The sequence below is a fragment of the Heterodontus francisci genome, chromosome 5 (genome assembly GCF_036365525.1).
Source record: "Heterodontus francisci isolate sHetFra1 chromosome 5, sHetFra1.hap1, whole genome shotgun sequence".
Classification (NCBI taxonomy): Eukaryota; Metazoa; Chordata; class Chondrichthyes; order Heterodontiformes; family Heterodontidae; genus Heterodontus; species Heterodontus francisci.
In genome coordinates this window covers 63,682,714-63,702,490 of record NC_090375.1, presented here as the reverse complement: position 1 = coordinate 63,702,490, position 19,777 = coordinate 63,682,714, and positions in this window count along the sequence as shown.

Here is a 19,777-nt window from a genome sequence, read left to right as displayed (position 1 = left end):
TCATTTATTTCACTTGCTGTCCTACTGCTCTGGTTCCCAACCCCCTGCCACACTAGTTTAAACCCTCCCGAGTGACCCTTGCAAACCTCGCAGCCAGAATATTTGTGCCCTTCCAGTTTAGATGCAACCCGTCCTTCTTGTACATACCCATCTGTCCCTGAAGACATCCCAATGGTCCAGATATCTGAAACCCTCCCTTCTACACCAGTTGTTCAGCCACGTGTTTAGCTGCACTATCTTCCTATTTCTAGTCTCACTGGCACGTGGCACAGGGAGTAATTCCGAGATTACAACCCTGGAGTTCCTGTCTTTTAACTTTCTACCTAACTCCCTAAACTCCCCCTGCAGGACCTCATCACTCTTCCTGCCTATGTCGTTGGTACCGATGTGTACCACAACCTCTGGCTGTTCACCCTCCCCCTTCAGAATGCCCCCTGTCCATTCAGAGACATCCTTGACCCTGGCAACAGTGAGGCAACATACCATCTTGGAGTCTCTTTCACGTCCACAGAAGCGCCTATCTGTGCCCCTGACCATAGAGTCCCCTATAACTATTGCTCTTCTGCGCTTTGTCCCTCCCTGCTGAACAACAGTGCCAGCCATGGTGCCACTGCTCTGGCTGCTGCTGTTTTCCCCTGATCGGCCATCCCCCCCAACAGTATCCAAAACGGCATACTTGTTGGAGAGGGGGATAGCCACAGGGGATTCCTGCACTGACTGCCTGCCCCTTCTAGTGGTCACCCATCTATCTGCCTGCACCTTGGGTGTAACCACTTCTCTAAAACTCCTGTCTATGACGCTTTCTGCCACCTGCATGCTCCTAAGTGCATCCAGTTGCCGCTCCAACCGATCCATGAGGTCTGTGAGGAGCTGCAACTGGATATACTTCCTACATTTAGTGACCTAGTCTCCACAACCCTCTGAGGTAGAGAATTCCAGACATTCACTACCCTCTGAGAGAAGAAATTCCTTTGCATCGCAGTTTTAAATGTGTGACCCCTTATTCTGCAACTATGTCCCCTAGTTCGAGATTTCCCCACCAGTGGAAACATCTTCTCAACATCTACCCTGTCAAGCCCCTTTATAATCTTATATGTTTCAATAAGATCACCCCTCATTCTTCTAAACTCCAATGAATAAAGGCCTAACCTGTTTTGCCGTTCTTGATAAAACAACCCCTACATCCCAGGAATCAGCCTCGTGAACCTCTTCTGAACTGCCTCCAATGCTAGTATATCCTTCCTTGAATACGGGGACCAAAACTGTACGCAGTACTCCAGCTGTGACCTCACCAACACCCTATACAGTTGTAACAAGACTTCCCTATTTTTAAACTCTAACCCCCTAGCAATAAATACCAAAATTCCATTTGCATTCCGATTTACTTGCTGCACCTGCATGCTAACTTCTTGTGTTTCATGTACAAGAACACCTAGATCCTTCTGTACTGCAGTATTTTGTAGTCTTTCTCCATCTAAATAATAATCTGCCTTTTTATTCTTCCTACCAAAGTGGATTACCTCACAATTTCCCACATTGAAGACCATTTGCCAAGTTTTTGCCCACTCACTTAACCTATCTATATCCCTTTGCAGATTCTTTGTGTCCTCATCACAACATGCCTTCCCACCTATTTTTGTATCCCCAGCAAATCTGGATTCACTGCACTCTGTCCCTTCCTTCAGGTCATTAATATAGATAGTAAATAGTTGAGGCCCTAGGACCGATCCTTGTGGCACCTCACTAGTTACTGCTTTCCAACATGAAAAAGACCCATTGATCCCGACTCTCTGCCTTCTGTGTGTTAGCCAGTCCTCAATCCATGCCAACACATTACCCCCAGTACCCTGAGCTCCTATTTTGTGCAGTAACATTTTATGCGGCACCCTATCAAACACCTTCTGAAAATCCAAATATATGGGTGGCACAGTGGCTAGCGCTGCAACCTCACACCTCCAGCAACTTGGGTTCGGTTCTGGGTAATGCCTGTGCGGAGTTTGCAAGTTCTCCCTGTGACTGCATGGGTTTCCTTTCGGTGCTCCGGTTTCCTCCCACATGCCAAAGACTTGTGGGTTGATAGGTAAATTGGCCATTGTAAAAATTGCCCCTCGTGTAGGTAGGTGGTCAGAGAATTGAGGGAAGGTGGGAATGTGAGAGGGAAAAAATGGGATTAATGTAGGATTGGTGTTGATGGTGTGGACTTGTTGGGCTGAAGGGCCTGTTTCAGTGCTGTATCTCTCTATGACTCCATCTACTGGTTCCCCTTTATCCACTCTGCTTGTTATATCCTCAAAGAACTGTAACAAATTTGTCAAACATGATTTCCCTTTCATAAAACCATGTTGGCTCTGTTTGATTGCATTATGTTTTTCTAAATGTCCTGCTATTTCTTCCTTAATAATGGACTCGAGCATTTTCCCAATGACAGGTGTTAAGCTAACTGGTCTGTAGTTTTCTGCTTTCTGTCTCTCTCCTTTCTTGAATCGGGGTGTTACAATAGCGATTTTCCAATCTGCTGGTACCCTATCGGAATCCAGTGAGTTTTGGTATATTATGACCAATGCCTCCACTGTCTCTGCAGCCACTTCTCTTAAAACCCTTGGATGCAGGCCATCAGGTCCTGGCGACTCATCTGCCTTTAGTCCCATCAGTTTGTCCATCATCTTTTCCCTCGTGATAGAGATTGTTACAAGTTGCTCCCTCCCATTTACACCTTACACATCTATTATTGTTGGGATGTTTATAATGTCCTCCACCGTGAAGACTGATGCAAAATATTGGTTTAAATTATCTGCCATTTCCCTGTTCCCTGTTATTAGTTCCCCAGTCTCATCCTCCAAGGGTCCTACACTTACCTTCGCTACTCTCTTCCTTATTATATAGTGTAGAAGCTCTTACTGTTCATTTTTATATTTCTTGCCAATTTACTCTCATAATCAATTTTCTCCCTCTTTATTAGTTTTTTAGTCATCCACTGCTGGTTTCTAGAAAAATTCCCAATCCTCTGGCCTACCACTGTCTTTCACCGCTTTATACTCCTTTGTTTTTGATTTGATACTCTCCTTAACTTCCTTTGTTATCCACGCGTGGTTCATCATTCTCTTCGAGTCCTTCCTTCTGACCGGAATAAATGTTTGCTGAGTGTTATGAAATATCTGCTTAAAAGTCTGCCACTGTTCATCTACTGTCTTCCCCTGTAGTCTATTTTCCCAGCCCGCTTTAGACAACTCTTTCTTCATACCTCTGTAATTGCCCTTGTTTAAGTTGAAGACACTGATTTGAGACCCAAGTTGCTCTCCCTCGAACTGAATTTGAAATTCTACCATGTTATGATCGCTTCCCCCTGGAAGATCCTTAACTACAAGATCTCTTATTAATCCTACCTCATTACACATTAGTGAAACTAAAACAGCCTGTTCCCGGGTAGGTTCTGCAATGTATTGTTCTAAGAAACAATCCCTGATGCACTCTACAAATTCATCTTCCATGCTACCCTTGCCAATTTGATTTGCCCAGTCTATATGCAGATTAAAATCACCCATGATAATTGCAGTGCCCTTCTTACATGCCTCCATTATTTCCTGATTAATATTTTGTCCTACAGAGAGGCAACTCTTCGGGGGCCTATAGACCACTCCCACCCATGATTTCTTTCCCTTGCTATTCCTTATTTCCACCCTAACTGATTCTACATCATGATCTATTACACCAATATCATTACTCACAACTGCACTGATCCCTTCCTTTACTAACAAAGTTACCCCACCTCCTTTCCCTTTCTGCCTATTCTTCCGGAACTTCGAATATCCTTGAACATTGAGATTCCAGTCCTGGTCATCCTGCAACCACGTCACAGTGATCAGTATCAAATCATATTCATTTATTTCTATCTGTGCCGTCAGCTCATCTATCTTGTTACAAATGTTATGTGCATTCAGATAAAGAGCCTTAAGCTTTGACTTTTTACCATTTTTACCTACTCTGGTTCTAATTTCTGCTGTACTCTTATGCTCGTATTCTCTGTCCCTTCCTGTTCCTAATGTAGAGAGGAGTTGAGATTGAAGACAACATTGACTCTGGACCTTATGAAGTCTCATGCCATCAGGTCAAACATGGACAAGAAACCCTCTTGCTGATTGCCACCTACTGCCTTCTCTCAACTAATGAATCAATGCTCCTCCATGCTGAACAACACTTGGAAGAAACACTTAGGGTAGCAAAGGTACAGAATGTACTATAAGTGAGGACTTCAATGTTCATCACTGAGAGTGGCTTAATAGCACCAGTACAGACTGGGTCCGCAGCAAGTGGTGAGAAACCAACAACAGGGAAAAGTCTACTTGACCTCGTCCTCACCAATCAACCTGTTGCAGATTCTGTCCATGACAGCGTTGGTAGGAGTGACCACCAGACAGTCCTTGTGGACTCAAAATCCTGTCTTCATACTGAGGGCACCCTCCATCATGTTGTGTGACACTACCACTGTGCTAATGCAATAATGGATTGAGAACAGATCTAACAGCTCAAAACATGACATCTATGAGGCACTGTGGGCCATCAGCAGCAGCAGAATTGAAGTCAACCATAATCTGTAACCTCATGGCCCAGCATATTCCTCATTCTGCCATTATCATCAATCCAGGGGATCAACCCTGGTTCAATGAGGAGTGCAGGACAGCATGACAGGAGCAGCACCAGGCAAACCTAAAAATGAGGTGTCAACCTGTCAAAGATACTACATAGGAGTATTTGCATGCTAAACAGTAGAGCAGCATGTTATAAACAAAGCTAAGCAATCCCACAGCCAATGGATCAGATCAAAGCTCTGCAGTCCTATCACATCCACTCATGAATGGTGGTGGACAAATAAACAACTAACCAGCAGAAGAGCCTCCGTGAACATCTCCATCCTCAATGATGGGTGAGCCCAGCACGCAGTACAAAAGTCAAGGCTGAAGCATTTGCAATCCATCTTGACTTCCTCCCGAAGTCTCCATCATCACAGAAGCCAGTCTTCAACCAATTCAGTTCATTCCAAATGATAACAATAAGTGTACTGGATACAGCAAAGGCTATGGGCACTGCCAACAACTCAGTTATAGCGCTGAAGACCTGTGCTCCAGAGCCAGCTGCACTTCTAGGCAAGCTGTCCCAGTACAGCTATAACCCCAGCATCTACTGTCAAAGTGGAAAATTGCTCAGCTATGTCCTGTCCACAAAAAGCAGGATAAATCCAATCCAGCCAATTACTGCTTCATCAGCCTTCTCTTGATCATCAGCAAAGTGATGGAAGGTGTCTTCGATAATGCTATCAAGCAGCACTTACTGAGCAACAACCTGCTCACCGATGTCCAGTTTGGATTCTGTCAGGATCACTTGGCTCCAGACCTCATTACAGCCTTGGTTCAAACATGGACAAAAGGGCTGAATTCCAGAGGTGAGGTGAGGGCAACTGCCTTTGACACGATGGAAGCATTTGATTGAGTGTGGCATCAAGGAGCCCAAGCAAAATTGAAGTCAATGGGAATCAGGGAGAAAACTCTCTACTAGTTGTAGTCATACCTAGCACAAATGAAGATGGTTGTGGTTGTTGGAGGTCAATCATCTCAGGCCCAGGACATCATTGCAGGGGTTCGTCAGGGTAGTGTCCTAGGCCCAACCATCTTCAGCTACTTCATCAATGACCTTCCCTCCATCATAAGTTCAAAAGTGGCATCATTCACTGATGATTACACATTTGCAACACCTCAGATAATGAAGCAGTCCCTACTGGTAGGCAGCATGACCTGGACAACATTCAGGCTTGGGCTGATAAATGGAAAGTATCACTTGCATCATACAATCATCCAGCAATGACCATCTCCAACAGGAGAGAGGCCAACTATCTCTCTTTGCCATTCAATGTCAAATCCACAACCATCAACACCTTGGGAGTCACCATTCACCAGAAATTTAACTGGACCAATCACATAAATACTTTGGCTACAAGAACAGGTCAGAGGCTGGGAATTCTGCGCTAACTCTTCCTAAATTCCAAAAGCCTTTCCACCGTCTACAAGGCACATGTCAGGAGTGTGATGGAATATTCTCCACTTCCTGGATGTGTAGCTTCGACAACGCTCAAGAAGCTCAACACCATCAAGGACAAAGCAGCCCACTTGATCAGCATCCATCCACCATCTTAACCATTTACTCCATCCACCAAAGGCACAACTTGGCTGAGGTGGTTACCATCTACAAGATGCACAGCAACAGATTGCCAAGTATTCTTTGACAACACCCCCCCAAACCCATGACATATACCATCTAGAAGGACAACAGCAGCAGCACTTGGGAACACCAGCAACTGGAAGTTCCCCTCTAAGTTAGATACCATCCTGTCTTGAAAATATACCACTGTTCCATCATTGTCACTGGGTCAAATTCCTGTAACTCCCTACCTAGCAGCACTGTGGGAGTACCTTCACCACATGGAGTGCAACCATTTAAGATGCTGTTTACCAGCACGTTCTCAACAGCAATTGAGGATGGGTAATAAATTCTGGCCTTGTTCCTGACACCCATATCCTGTGAATGAATAAAAAAAATGAAGGGAAATGTATTTTTGATGGCATTGAAGTTCTTTATGACTTCTACCTTTGTTAGTTTATCCTTGAGAGCATTATATATTTTTACATATGAATTAGGAGTAGGAGTAGGCCACTCTGCCCCTCGAGCCTGTACTGCCATTCAATAAGATCATGGCTGATCTGATTGGAACCTTGATTCTACATTCCACCTCCCCCCGATAACCTTTCACCTCCTTGCTTGATGACACAAAGATAGGTAGGAAAGTAACTTGTGAAGAGGACATAAGGAGGCTAAAAAGGGATATAGATAGGTTAAGTGCGTGGGCAAAGATCTGGCAAATGTAATGTAATGTGGGAAAGTGGGAAATTATTCACTTTGGCAGGAAGAATAAAAAAGAAGCATATAATACTACATTCACGGAGAAGACTCAGAGGGCAGAGTTCCAGATCTGTAAGTATAAAAAACTTACCTCGGGGATTAAAAAAAAAACTGAAAAGTGACGTCACAGGAAAGCTGTGACCTGATTGGCTGGTAGGGAATTTGTACAGAATTTGAAAATAAAACATTGGTAAAAATTGATTAAAACCCTAATTAACTAATTAATAAGTAGAGTGACTAAACCAGAGGGAGGAGATTACTGTATTTAGTCAGCATTTAATATTGATAGTAGGAATCTAGCACTAGGGACCACATAGTTAATTAGAACAATTTAGTAAGGATTTAATAAGTACTGATTGATCTTAAATTAATTTATTAATTAGTGCGAGAAATGTCAGTTAGAGGGGTGAAGTGCTTCACCTGTGAGATGTGGGAGGTCCGTGATGCCTCCAGCACTCCGGACGACTACATCTGCAGGAAGTGTAGCCAGTTGAAGCTCCTCACAGAACGCATGGATCGGTTGGAGTACTTAGGAGCATGCAGGTAGCAGAAAGCGTCATAGACAGGAGTTTTAGAGAAGTGGTTACACCCCAGGTGCAGGTAGATAGATGGGTGACCGCTAGAAGCGGCAGGCAGTCAGTGCAGGAATCCCCTGTGACTATCCCCCTCACTCGCAAGTATACCGTTTTGGATACTGTTGGGCGGGATGGCCTATCAGGGGAAAACAGCAGCAGCCAGAAGAGTGGCACCACGGCTGGCACTGTTGTTCAGCAGGGAGGGACAAAGCGCAGAAGAGCAATAGTTATAGGGGACTCGATAGTCAGGGGCACAGATAGGCACTTCTGTGGACGTGAAAGAGACTCCTGGATGGTATGTTGCCTCCGTGGTGCCAGGGTCAAGGATGTCTCTGAACAGACAGGGGGCATTCTGAAGGAGGAGGGTGAACAGCCAGAGGTTGTGGTACACATCGGTACCAATGATATAGGCAGGAAGAGTGATGAGGTCCTGCAGGGGGAGTTTAGGGAGCTGGGTAGAAAGTTAAAAGACAGGTCTCGGGATTACTCCCTGTGCCACGTGCCAGTGAGTGTAGAAATAGGAAGATAGTGCAGCTAAACACGTGGCTGAATAGCTGGTGTAGAAGGGAGGGTTTCAGATATCTGGACCATTGGGATCTCTTCAGGGACAGATGGGACCTGTACAAGAAGGACGGGTTGCATCTAAACTGGAGGGGCGCAAATATCCTGACTGTGAGGTTTGCTAGCGTCACTCAGGAGGGTTTAAACTAGTGTGGCGGGGGGTGGGAACCAGAGCAGTAGGACAGCAAGTGAAATGAATGAGGGGGAACTAGTAAATAAGGCCAGTAAGACTGAGAGGAAGAGCAGGCAGGGAGATGCTGCAGAGCACAGTGGGACTGGTGGTCTGATGTGCAATTGTTTCAATGCAAGAAGTATAAAAAGTAAGGCAGATGAACTTAGAGCTTGGATTAGTACTTGGAACTATGATGTTGTTGCTATTACAGAGACTTGGTTGAGGGAAGGACAAGATTGTCAGCTAAATGTTCCAGGATTTAGAAGCTTCAGGCGGGATAGAGGGGGGTGTAAAAGGGGTGGGGGAGTTGCATTACTTGTTAAGGAGAATGTCACAGCTGTACTGCGGGAGGACACCTCGGAGGGGTCATGCAGCGAGGCAATATGGGTGGAGCTCAAGAATAGGAAGGGTGCAGTCACGATGTTGGGGGTTTACTACAGGCCTCCTAACAGCCAGCGGGAGGTAGAGGAGCAGATATGTAGACAGATTTTGGAAAGATGTAAAGGTAACAGGGTTGTAGTGGTGGGTGATTTTAACTTCCCCTACATTGACTGGGACTCACTTAGTGCTGGGGGCTTGGATGGGGCAGAATTTGTAAGAAGCATCCAGGAGGGCTTCTTGAAACAATATGTGGATAGTTCAACTCGGGATGGAGCCATGCTGGACCTGGTTTTGGGGAATGAGCCCGGCCAGGTGGTCGAAGTTTCAGTAGGGGAGCATTTCGGGAACAATGACCATAATTCCATAAGTTTTAAGGTACTTGTGGATAAGGATAAGAGTAGTCCTCGGGTGAAGGTGCTAAATTGGGGGAAGGCGAATTATAATAATATTAGGCAGGAACGGAAGAATTTGGATTGGGGGCGGCTGTTTGAGGGTAAATCAACATCTGACATGTGGGAGTCTTTCAAACATCAGTTGATTAGAATCAGGACCAGCACGTTCCTGTGAGGAAGAAGGATAAGTTTGGCAAGTTTCGGGAACCCTGGATAATGCGGGATATTGTGAGCCTTGTCAAAAAGAAAAAGGAAGCATTCGTATAGGCTGGAAGGCTAGGAACAGACGAATCCCTTGAGTAATATAAAAACAGTAGGAAGGAACTTAAGCAAGGAATCAGGAGGGCTAAAAGGGGTTATGAGAAGTCATTGGCAAACAGGATTAAGGAAAATCCCATGGCTTTTTATACGTATATAAAGAGCAAGACGGTGACTAGGGAAAGGGTTGGCCCACTCAAGGACAGAGAAGGGAATCTATGTGTGGAGCCAGAGGAAATGGGCGAGGTGCTAAATGAGTATTTTGCATCAGTATTCACCAAAGAGAAGGACTTGGTGGATGATGAGCCTAGGGAAGGGAGTGCAGATATTCTCAGTCATCTCATTGTCAAAAAGGACGAGGTGTTGGGTGTCTTGCAAACCATTAAAGTAGAGAAGTCCCCAGGGCCTGATGGGATCTACCCCACAATACTGAGGGAGTAAAGGGAAGAAATTGCTGGGGCCTTGACAGAAATCTTTGCATCCTCATTGGCTACAGGTGAGGTCCCAGAGGACTGGAGAATAGCCAAGTTTGTTCCTTTGTTTAAGAAGGGTAGCAAGGATAATCCAGGAAATTATAGGCCGGTGAGCCTTACGTCAGTGGTAGGGAAATTATTAGGGAGGATTCTTCGGGACAGGATTTACTCCCATTTGGAAACAAACGAACTGATTAGCGAGAGGCAGCATGGTTTTGTGAAGGGGAGGTCGTGTCTCACTATTTGATTGAGTTTTTTGAGGAAGTGACAAAGATGATTGATGAAGGAAGGGCAGTGGATGTTATCAATATGGACTTCAGTAAAGCCTTTGACAAGGTCCCTCATGGCAGACTGGCACAAAAGGTGAAGTCACACGGAATCAGAGGTGAGTTGGCAAGATGGATACAGAACTGGCTCTGTCATAGAAGACAGAAGGTAGCAGTGGAAGGGTGCTTTTCTGAATGGAGGATGTGACTAGTGGTGCTCTGCAGGGATCAGTGCTGGGACCTTTGCTCTTTGTAGTATATATAAATGATTTGGAAGAAAATGTAGCTGGTCTGATTAGTAAGTTTGTGGACGACACAAAGGTTGGTGGAGTTGCAGATAGTGATGAGGAATGTCAGAGGATACAGCAGGAAATAGATCGGTTGGAGAATTGGGCAGAGAAATGGCAGATGGAGTTTAATCCGGACAAATGTAAGGTAATGCATTTTGGAAGGTCTAATGCAGGTAAGAAGTATACTGTAAACGGCAAAACCCTTAGGAGTATTGACAGGCAGAGAGATCTGGGCGTACAGGTCCACAGGTCACTGAAAGTGGCAACGCAGGTGGATAAGGTAGTCAAGAAGGCATACGGCATACTTGCCTTCATCGGTCGGTGCATAGAGTATAAAAATTGACAAGTCATGCTGCAGCTGTACAGAACTTTAGTTAGACCACACTTAGAATATTAGCATGCAATTCTGGTCGCCACACTACCAGAAGGACGTGAAGGCTTTGGAGAGGGTGCAGAAGAGGTTTACCAGGATGTTGCCTGGTCTGGAGGGCATTAGCCATGAGGAGAGGTTGGATAAACTTGGATTGTTTTCACTGGAACGACGGAGGTGGATGGGAGACATGATAGAGGTTTACAAAATTATGAGCATGGACAGAGTGGATAGTCAGAAGCTTTTACCCAGGGTGGAAGAGTCAGTTACTAGTGGGCATAGGTTTAAGGTGAGAGGGGCAAAGCTTAGAGGGGATGTGCGAGGCAAGTTCTTTACACAGAGGGTGGTGAGTGCCTGGAATTTGCTGCCGGGGGAGGTGGTGGAAACAGGTACAATAGCGATGTTTAAGAGGCATCTTGACAAATACATGAATAGGATGGGAATAGAGGGATACGGACCCCGGAAGTACAGAAGGTTTTAGTTTAGGCAAGTTTCAAGATTGGCGCAGGCATGGAGGGCCGAATGGCCTGTTCCTGTGCTGTACTGTTCTTTGTTCTTTGTATTTAAGGAGGAGGTAGATAGATTTTTGAAATCTCAGGGAGTCGAGGGTTATGCGGAGCAGGCCCAAAAGAGGAGTTGAGGCCTGGGACTGATCAGCCATGATCTTATTGAATGGTGGGGCAAGCTTGAGGGGCTGAATGGCCTACTCCTGCTCCTATTCCTTATGTTCTTATGTTCTCTCGACTGTATACCACTGTGTTGCCACCTCTGGTGAGACAAAACCAAGGACAAAACCAAGGATGGTGAAGGAGGAATAAAAGCTGGGTGGTGATGAAAGGTCACAGACCTGAAACATTAACTCTGTTTCTCTCTCCCCAGATGCTGCCTGAACTTCTGAGTATTTCCAGCACTTTGTTTTTATTTCAGATTTCCAGCGTCTGCAGTATTTTGCTTTTGTATTGTGAAGGAGGAGTCTGGGATGTTGTTTGAAAGGTATGATGCTATGAGCTTGACTATGTCAGGTTGTGCTTGACCAGTCTGTGGGACAGTTCTCCCAATTTTGTTACAAGTTCCCACATATTAGTGAGGAGGACTTTGTAGGGTTGACTGGCTAGGTATGCCATTGTCATGTCTTACCTGATGCCTAGGTCAGAGCTATGTGATCTGTCTGGTTTTATTCTTATTATGCTTTCTCATAGTGGTTTGGTATAGCTGAGTGGCTTTTTAGGCCTTTTAAAAGTTAACCACATTGCTGTGGGACTGAAGTCAAGTATATGTCAGACGAGGTAAAGACAGCAGGTTTCTTGCCCTAAAGGGACATTAGTGACCCAAATGGGCTTTTATGACAATCCAGTAATTTCACCACTACAGATACAGGCTTTTTATTCCAGATTTATTTAAGTCATCAAATATAATGCTCTAGCTGACAAGGTGGGATTTGAACTCACATCTCTATATTATTAGTCCAAGTGTCAGGATATTTAACCCAGGTGGTGGAAGCAGGTACCATAGAGATGTTTAAGAGGCATCTTGACAAATACATGAATAGGATGGGAAGTGCGGAATGTTTTAGTTTCGGCAGGCAACAAGATCGGCGCAGGCTTGGAAGGCCGAATGGCCTGTTCCTGTGCTGTACTGTTCTTTGTTCTTTGTTCTTGTCTAAATGGTGAGAGATTGCAGAGCTCTGAGATGCAGAAGGATCTGGGTGTCCTCGTGCATGAATCGCAAAAGGTTGGTATGTTGGTATAGCATGTAATTAAGAAGGCTAATAGAATGCTATATTTTATTGTGAGGGGAATTGAATACAAAAGTAGGAAGGTTATGCTTCAGCTATACAGGGCATCGGTGAGACCACATCTGGAGTACTGTGTGCAGTGCTGGTCTTATTTAAGGAAGGATGTAAATGTATTGGAGGCAGTACAGAGAAGGTTTACTCGACTAATACCTCGTATGGGCGGGCTGTCTTATGAGGAACGATAGGACAGGCTAGGCTTGAATCCACTGGAACTTAGAAGAGTAAGAGGCAACTTGATTGGAACATATAAGATCCTGAGGGATCTTGACAGTGGGGACGTGGAAAGGATGTTTCCCCTGTAGGAGAATCTAAAACTAGGGGATCACTGTTTAAAGGGTTGCCCATTTAAGACAGAGATGAGGAGAAATTTTTTCTCTCAGAGGATCGTTAGTCTTTGGAATTCTCTTCCTCAAAAGGTGGTGGAAGCAGAGTCTTTGAATATTTTTAAGGCAGAGGTAGCTAGATTCTTGATAAGCAAGGGGGTAGAAGGTTATTGGGTGTAAGTGGAAATGTGGAGTAATCAATTCAGCCATGAACTTATTGAATGGCGGAGCAGGCTCGAAGGTCTGAGTGGCCTACTCCTGCTCCTAATTCGTATGTTCGTATGTTTGTATGTTTCTATGTTAGTTATCAAGAATCTATCTACCTCTGCCTCAAAAATATTTAAAGACACTGCTTCCAATGCCTTTTGAGAAAGAGAGTTCCAAAGACTCACAACCCTCTGAGAGAAAAAAAAATGTCCTCATCTCTGTCTTAAATGGGCGACCCTTTATTTCCCAATCATGCCTTCCATATTTAAGTCCAAATCATTAATATATATCACAAACAGCAAGGGACCCAACACTGAGCCCTGTGGAATGCCTGTGGAATATGTTTCAATCAAGTCACTTCTTACTCTTCTAAACTCCAGTGGATACAAACCTGGCCTGTCCAACCTTTCCTCACAACACAGCCTGCCTATTCTAGGTATTAGTCGAGTAAACCTTCTCTGAATTGCTTCCAATGCATTTACATCCTTCCTTAAATAAGGAGACCAATACTATACACAGTACTCCAGATGTGGTCTCACCAATGCACTGTATAACTGAAACATTACCTCCTTACGTTTGTATTCAATTCCCCTTACAATAAATGATAACATTCTATTAGCTTTCCTAATTACTTGCTGTACCTGCATACTAACCTTTTGCGATTCATGCACTAGGACACCCAGATCCCTCTGCATCTCAGAGCTCTGCAATCTCTCACCATTTAGATAATATGCTTCTTTTTTTATTCTTCCTGCCAAAATGGACAATTTCACATTTTCCCACATTATACTCCATTTGCCAGACTTTTGCCCAGTCACTGAACCTATCTATATCCGTTTGTACCCTCCTTATGTCCTCTTCACAAGTATCTTTGTGTCATCAGCAAATTTAGCAACCATACCTTTGGTCCCTTCATCCAAGTCATTTATATAAATTGTAAAATGTTGAGGTCCCAGCACTGATCCCTACGGCACACCACTCGTTACATCTTGCCAACCAGGAAATGACCGATTTACGCCTACTCTCTGTTTCCTGTTCAATCTTCTATCCATTGCCAATATGTTATCCCCTGCACTATGAGCTTTTATTTTCTGCAATAACCTTTGGTGTGGCACCTTATCAAATGCCTTCTGGAAATCTAAGTACAGGACATCCACTGGTTCCCCTTTATCCACAGCACATGTCACTTCTTCAAAGAACTCCAATAAATTGGTTAAACATTATTTCCCTTTCACAAAACCATGTCGATTCTGCCTGATTATCTTGATTTTTTTCTAAGTGCCCTGCTATAACATCTTTAATAATAGCTTCTAACAGCTCCAGGGACCCGGGTTCGATTCCAGGTACTGCCTGTGTGGAGTTTGCAAGTTCTCCCTGTGTCTGCGTGGGTTTTCTCCGGGTGCTCCGGTTTCCTCCCACAAGCCAAAAGACTTGCAGGTTGATAGGTAAATTGGCCATTATAAATTGTCACTAGTGTAGGTAGGTGGTAGGGAAATATAGGGACAGGTGGGAATGTGGGATTAGTGTAGGATTAGTGTAAATGGGTGGTTGATGTTCGGCACAGACTCGGTGGGCCGAAGGGCCTGTTTCAGTGCTGTATCTCTAATCTAATCTAATCTAAATTTCCCTGAGACAGATGTTAAGCTAACTGGCCTGTGATTTCCTGCTTTCTGTCTCCCTTCCTTTTTAAATAAAGGAGTTACATTCACTATTTACCAATCTAATGGAACCTTCTCCAATTCTACAGAACTTTGGAAAATTAAAACCAACGCATCAACTATCTCACTAGCCACTTCTTCTAAGATCCTAGGATGAAATCCATTATGATCCGAAAACTTGTCAGCCCGCAGCTCCAACAATTTGCTCAGTACCACTTCCCTGGTGATTGTAATTTTCTTGAGTTCCTCCCTCCCTTTCACTTCCTGACTTACAGCTATTTTTGGGATGTTACTTGTATCCTCTATAGTGAAGACCAATGCAAAATGCCTGTTCAATTCATCTGCCATCTCCCTATTTTCCCTTATTAATTCCATAGACTCACTTTATATAGGACCAACACTCACTTTGTTAACTTTTTTAAAAAAAATATCTATAGAAACTCTTACTATCTGTTTTGATATTCTAGCCAGCTTTCTCACTAATTTTTCCCTCCATATCAATCTTTCAGTCGTTCTTTGCTTTTTTTCATATTCTGTCAAATCTTCTGACCTGCCACCCATCTTTGTGCAATTACATGCTTTTTATTTAAGTGTGATACCATCTTTAACTTTTTTAGTTAACCACTGATGGTGGGTCCTCCCCTTGGAATTTTTCTTTCTCGTTGGAATGTATCGATTCTGTGTATTCTGAAATATCCTCTTTAATGTCTGCCATTGCATCTCTATTGACCTATCCCTTAACTTAATTTGCCCGTTCACTTTAGCTAGCTCTGCTTTCATGCCCTCATAATTGCCCTTGTTTAAGTTTAAAATATTAGTCTTGGACCCATTCTTCTCACCCTCAAACTGAATATAAACTTTAATCATATTATGAGTGCTACTGCCTAGGGGCGCCTTCACTATGAGTTCATCAATTAATCCTGTCTCCTTGCACAACACCAGGTCTAGTATAGCCTGCTCTCTGGTTGGCTCCAGTTGTGATATTGTGAAGTAAGGTCAGAGAATCTGAAATTCAGAGGAAGATTTTAATTGAGCATAGGTAGAAGTTGTGTTCTGTAGTTGCCATGTTGACCTCCAGCATTTCTGAGCTCCATTGTTAAGTAGTTTTGTGTTTAGGGTGAAAAGGATGGGGAGAAGAGAGTTTGCTGGGTTTACCCCTACACCCGCACTACAGTTGAATGTTGATAATGTTAAATCATGGATGTGAGGCTCTGTAACAGAATTATCCATTTGATGAATGCATTTTTGAATTCTAATCCTTTCCAACACCAAGGGACCACCTTGGATTGAGCAAGTGTACATAAGAACAGGAGTAGGTCATTCAGTCCCTCGAGCCTGTTCTGGCATTCAATTAGATCATGCTGATCTTGATCTTAACTCTATGTACCTGCTTTGTGTCTGTAACCCTTAATATTCTTACTTAACAAAAGGGTTAGAGAATTTTAGAGTGACCCGTTCAATAAGGAAAGGAACTAGTTTGCATGAAGTGCACAACAGCAATTTTACTATGCTTATATTTTATTTCTTTTAGCATTTTTATTTTCTTAAAAATTGTTTGTTTACAGTACAGCCTGTAATAGCCAATCATAGATACTGTCACTTCAGGGGCATGGGATAGCAGTGTTGATTATGTCACCACAGCGTATTATTGTTATGTCAGATATATAGTGCAGATACAGCATAAAGACATGGTTAGCAACTTCAATTACAAGTATTAATCCAAACAGTTAGCTGTTTTAGTAAGAACCCATAATTCCATGCACACTATTATTTTTCCTTTTTATTACAGTAGAATTAAGAGGAGATTGGGATGTGTTATTAAATATCTCTGAAACAATCCATTTCAATGACAGATGTTTTGAAAATCATTATTGGTTGCCTTGGGAATGCTATACTTTAGGGAGTAGTCTAAACTGTGAATTTGATGCTGATTTATGAACTTAGGAACATGGTAACAGGAATATGCCATTCAGCCCCTCAAGCCTGTTCCACTATTCAGTCAGATCCTGGCTGATCTGTACCTTAACCCATCTACTCGCTTTGATTACATAGCCATCAATATCTTTGCCCGACAAAAAATCAATCAATTTCAATTTTGAAATTTTCCATTGATCTAACCTCAACAAATCTTTGGGAGACAGTTTCAGATTTCCACTACCCTTTATGTCAAGAAGTGCTTTCTGACATTATCCCTGAACATCCGAGTACTAATTTTAAGGTTATGCCCCTTGTTCAGCACCTTCCCACTAGAGGAAATAATTTCTCTCTATCTGCCCTATCAAATCCTTTAATCATCTTAAACATTTCAATTTGGTCATCCCTTCATCTACTATTTTGAAGGGAATCCAAGCCTAGTCCATGCAACCTGTCCTCAAAATAACCCCTTTAGTGCCAGCATTATTCCAGTGATTCTGCGCTCTTATTTCTTTTGGCCTCCTTGTCTCGAGAGATAATGGGTAAGCACCAGTAGGGTGTATATGTTGGGGATGTTGGCTGCCTTAAGGACTTCTGCATTGGAGATACGATCCTGCCACCTGATGCCAAGGATTCTCCGGAGGCAGCGAAGATGGAATAAGTTGAGACGTCGCTCTTGGCTGACATACATTGTCTAGGCCTCGCTGCCGTAGAGCAAGGTACTGAGGACACAGGCTTGAAACACTCGGACTTTTGTGTTCCGTGTCAGTGCGCCATTTTCCCACACCCTCTTGGCCAGTCTGGACATAGCAGCGGACACCTTTCCCATGCGCTTGTTGATTTCTGCGATGAGAGACAGGTTACTGGTAATAGTTGAGCCTAGGTAGGTGAACTCTTGAACCACTTCCAGAGTGTGGTTGCCGATATTGATGTATGGAGCATTTCTGACGTCCTGTCCCATGATGTTTGTTTTCTTGAGGCTGATGGTTAGGCCAAATTCATTGCAGACAGCCGCAATCCTGTCGATGAGTCTCTGCAGACACTCTTCTGTGTGGGATGTTAATGCAGCATCGTCAGCAAAGAGGAGTTCCCCAATGAGGACTTTCCGTACTTTGGTCTTCGCTCTAAGACTGGCAAGGTTGAACAACCTGCCACCTGATCTTGTGTGGAGGAAAATTCTTTCTTTTGAAGACTTAAACGCATGTGAGAGCAGCAGTGAGCAGAAGATCCCAAACAGTGTAGGTGCGAGAACACAGCCGTTTCACGCCAATCAGGATAGGAAAGGGGTCTGATGAGGCACTGCTATGCTGAATTGTGCCTTTCATATTGTCATGGAATGAGGTGATGATACTTAGTAGCTTTGGTGGACATCCGATCTTTGCTAGTAGTCTGAAGAGACCACGTCTGCTGACGAGGTCAAAGGCTTTGGTGAGAAAGCAACGTAGAGGGGCATCTGTTGTGTGCAGCATTTCTCCTGTAGCTGGCAAAGGGAGAACAGCATGTCAATGGTGGATCTCTCTGATCGAAAGCCACACTGTGCCTCAGGGTAGACATGTTCAGCCAGCTTCTGGAATCTGTTTAAATCGACTCGAGCGAAGACTTTCTCCACTATGCTGAGCAGGGAGATTCCACGGTAGTTGTTGCAGTCACCGCGGTCACCCTTGTTCTTATAGAGGGTGATGATATTGGCATCACGCATGTCCTGTGGTACTGCTCCCTCATCCCAGCACAGGCAAAGCAGATCATGGAGTGCTGAGAGTATAGCAGGCTTGGCACTCTTGATTATTTCAGGGGTAATGCCATCCTTTCCAGGGGCTTTTCCACTGGCTAGAGAATCATGGCATCACTGTGTTCCGATTTTGTTGGCTGTTCGTCCAGCTCATCCATGACTGGCAGAGACTGGGCTGCATTGAGGGCGGTATCAGTGACAACATTTTCCCTGGAGTACAGTTCTAGGTAGTGTTCTACCCAAGGGTCCATCTGCTTGCATTGGTCAGTGATCGTTTCCCCTGAATTAGACTTGAGGGGGGCGATCTTCTTGATGGTTGGCCCAAAAGCTCTCTTAATGCCATCATACAGTCCTCTGATGTTTCCGGTGTCGGAGGCCAGCTGAATACGACTGCATAGGTGTTGTCAGTAGTCATTTGCACAGCGCCTGGCTGTTCTTTGTGCAGCGCTTCTGGCTACTTTAAGTGCTACGGATGTTAATTCTCTGGGGGCTTTCTCGTAGTTCAACAGTGCAATGCGCCTCGCGGCTATGACAGGTTCCAGCTCTTCATTATGAGGTTCCAGCTCTTTAAAGTGAGATTGAAACCAGACTGCATTCTGCTTCTCACGTTTGCCAAAGGTGGTCATTGCTGAGTCATAGATGGTGTCTCTGATGTGGGCCCACTTCGTCTCTGCAACCCCTGCAGGAGTGTTTTGAAGGGCTTTTTCAAGTGAATTTAGAAACTTATGTAACAGCTGTGGATAAATTCTGTTAGTGTTGCGGCCCTTCTGCTTGGAGTGATGTAGCTTCTTTGGTTTGAGTCTACCTTTGCTGCACACCGGGCAGTGGACGGTGTCGCAGTCCACACTGTGGAAGCTGCGTGTGATTTGGATACTGTTTATAGAGGCTCGCCTTGTGACGATGAGGCCCAGCTGGTGCCAACGGTGTAACCTTGGGTGTCTCCATGAAACCTGGTGACAGGGTTTAGTATGAAAGAATGAGTTGGTGATGCTGAGGTTGTGATAGGAACACAACTCAAGCAGTCTCTGTCCTTCTCATTCATCCTTCCAATGCCATAGCGCCCAAGGCAGAAGGGCCATGAGGCATGGTCAGCCCCAACCCTGGCATTAAAGTCCCCCAGCAGGAACAAATGTTCGGTATTAGGAATGCTACTAATGATATTATGGAGTTCCTCATAGAACTGGTCTTTAACATCCGGTGGGGAGCAGAGTGTTGGAGCATAGATGCTGAGTAGGTGTACTGGGCCAGAGGCGGTGAGCAGTTGGATGGACAGTATGTGTTCCGAGCCATTTGAAGGTGGCTCTATCATGCTGAGCAAAGAGTTTCTGATGGCGACGCCCACTCCATGCACCCTTTCCAAAGGCAACAACTGCAAAATTTGTCTCTGTAGCCCCCGTATTTTCGATGCTACAAGTGCCATTACGCATCCAAAATGATGGCTGTGCACATTTCTGGTGCAGGCTGT